This window comes from Pteropus vampyrus, unplaced genomic scaffold (assembly GCF_000151845.1).
Source record: "Pteropus vampyrus isolate Shadow unplaced genomic scaffold, Pvam_2.0 Scaffold55, whole genome shotgun sequence".
NCBI lineage: Eukaryota > Metazoa > Chordata > Mammalia > Chiroptera > Pteropodidae > Pteropus > Pteropus vampyrus.
Window position 1 is genome coordinate 251,124 of NW_011888836.1, and position 2,645 is coordinate 253,768.

A 2,645-nucleotide genomic window follows, 5' to 3' on the forward strand; every position below is an offset into this window, starting at 1 on the left:
GAGTCACAAATTGAGAACTTCTTTGTAGACAACAGTGAGAATGAAAAGAACAATGGAAAAAAGGACCCTTCTCATTAGAAAATTTATAATCTTGCAGGGGACAGTCTAAGAAGGACAGCAACGAAGAAGGAATTAGGAGCTAAACTGTGTGGCACAGATTCAGAAGCGATACTGGATTTGAGAGAAGAGAACGAGAACACTGAAGACTGGAATGCTCAGAAAGAACACTGTGCTAGGAGGTCTCTTTGCTCAGATAAAAAACATGGAGCCAATGGCTTGTGACTTGGGCAACTGCTCACTGGGAATCTAAATGAGTCAGTTAGCTTACTTTGCACACACCAAACAACCAGCAGCTCATAAAAAACTTTCAGCCATTACTGACCTTGATTAGAATTAAGGCTGGAGCCAAGGAAAGAAAAGTGGGGTTTCTACTTTCCAGTTCCCTATTCCACTCATTCTCTCTAGATCTTGGTTGTGAGAAAAGTTCTGCTTAACCATCAAGTACAGCAAATAAATGCAACCTTTTAGGTGTATGATAGCAAAAAACATAAATAAGGGCAAACACACTTATACCTGCTAATTGAGTTGCACAGATGGTACAAGGGAACCTTTCTCTAGGTCTTGAGCCAGACTCCATTACTGTTTCATATAATGGCCCTGTGCAGTAACTGTGGACCATCATAGTGCACAGATGGAAGAGAGAGTTAGAGGGCTATTGAACATGTGAATTTTCCCAGTGTGTCACAATTACAGAAACATCTGTGCTAAATATTTTCAAGCTGATCCACTATAAAAATTGGCAATGTTCAATAGCACTCAATGTCTTCTCTTTCCCTAGTGAGAAAGCAGTTTAATGATTGCTTTTGGGACTACAGCATAAGGCATGTACCTATGCTGATTGCTTGGTGTTTAAAGGGGCCTCATTTGCATTATGCTGTTTGTAATGTTCTTTTTTTATCCCTCCTCCTTTCTTTTTTGCTTGCAAATATAAACTGAAAGAGAAATCAAACCATTTACTGCACTTGTCATTGAAATGTTTCCCAGGGCTCAGTTAATGGAATGGCCTGGGCAGGGGCAAGGGAAAAAAGAGCCATAAGGTCTCTTGACAGTAATTGTAGACTGTGCTGCCTGCTAATTCTGATTGTATTGAAATGGATAATTGGCTGCCTCAGCATTTGCTCATAAACATGCTACACCATTCCAGGAATTTACTAATCAAAGTAAAGTTCACAATATTTTTTATTTATATGACTTTTACCTTCAAGAAGCTTGCAATCCTAGATAGTGCTTTGCAAATTTTAATGTGCATATAATCGCCTGAGATTCTTGCAGAGTAAAAGTTCTGATTCAGTAGATCTGAGATGGGACCAAGATTTGGCATTTGTAACAAGCAGGTGTTGCTCATGTTGGTTTAAGGATCACACTTTATATGGCAAAGTTCTAGGCTCTGAGAAAGCAAGATGAAAATAGTAGATGCATCATTTGCTCTTTTCACTGACCAGAAATTTTAAATGTTCTTAGTAAATATTTTAAACAAAAAGCAAAACCAAAATGACCTAAGAGATCCTGGTCTCACAATAATGTCCATTTTCAGTGTGTCGTAAATTTATATTTACTTTTCAAGCACAATTTCACAAGCATGTATTGTGTATCTATTAAATGTCAGCCTTCTTTTCTGGAACTCAAAGTCAGTTGAAGAATATAGAAATGCAAGCAAATCATTGCAATACATCTGAGAAAAACAATAAAACGAGGTAGAATGTAATAGAAGATAGAGTTTGGAAATTAGACAGAACTGGCTGCTCCAATTACAGAGTATTTGACTCTCTGCTAGTTACTTAATTACTCCAAGACTAAGTTTCTCCATCAATAAAATGAATGTAATAATCTTATTCTTAGAGTAATTTTGTTGAAAATATATAGCATGGTACTTATCATATCATGATTATGTGCTAAAAATTAGTCTGCTTCCCTGTTTTCAGTATATTAAAATAAAAAAGCAAAACAAAAAGACTATTAGTAGAGCAAAGATGTTAGTTGTTATAAAAATAAATGACTTCATCTCTAAGGAGCTTATAATTTAATAGAAGAGATAAAAAGAAGAATACAGGTTACTATTAAACTGTTATGCAAGGTAGAATATGATAAATTCTAAAAGATAAATTTTAAGAGGTGCTATGGAAATAAAATGAGTTGAATTTTGCAGCATTAGAGTTAATACATAAAGGATGGGTGACTTTATAGTAGGATATGAGAGAAAAAGAGTGTTTCATTCAGAGAGGATAGCAAAAAAGATACTGTAAGGTACTTGTGGAAAATGTTTAGCTAGAGGGTAAGGTATGTTATAGAAAGTAGTATGAGATCACAATGCACAGGAGATGTGCGATAGAGCTTGAGAGTTGGAAATTTACTCCATGAGCTATGGTAAATTAGTAAAACTCATTTAGAATGAAATAGATTTAAGACATGTGTTAAATTTGGAAGCTCTATGTGTAAAAAAAAGAGTCAAAGGAGTGAATATGGCACTTGTCTAGGCTAAAGATGATAAAAGGCCAATTGCAGTAGTATTAAAAAGGAAGACAACAGGTATAAAGGAAAGAAGTTAACTGGGCAGTATTTGGGGACTGATTGGTTAAGAAAAAAAT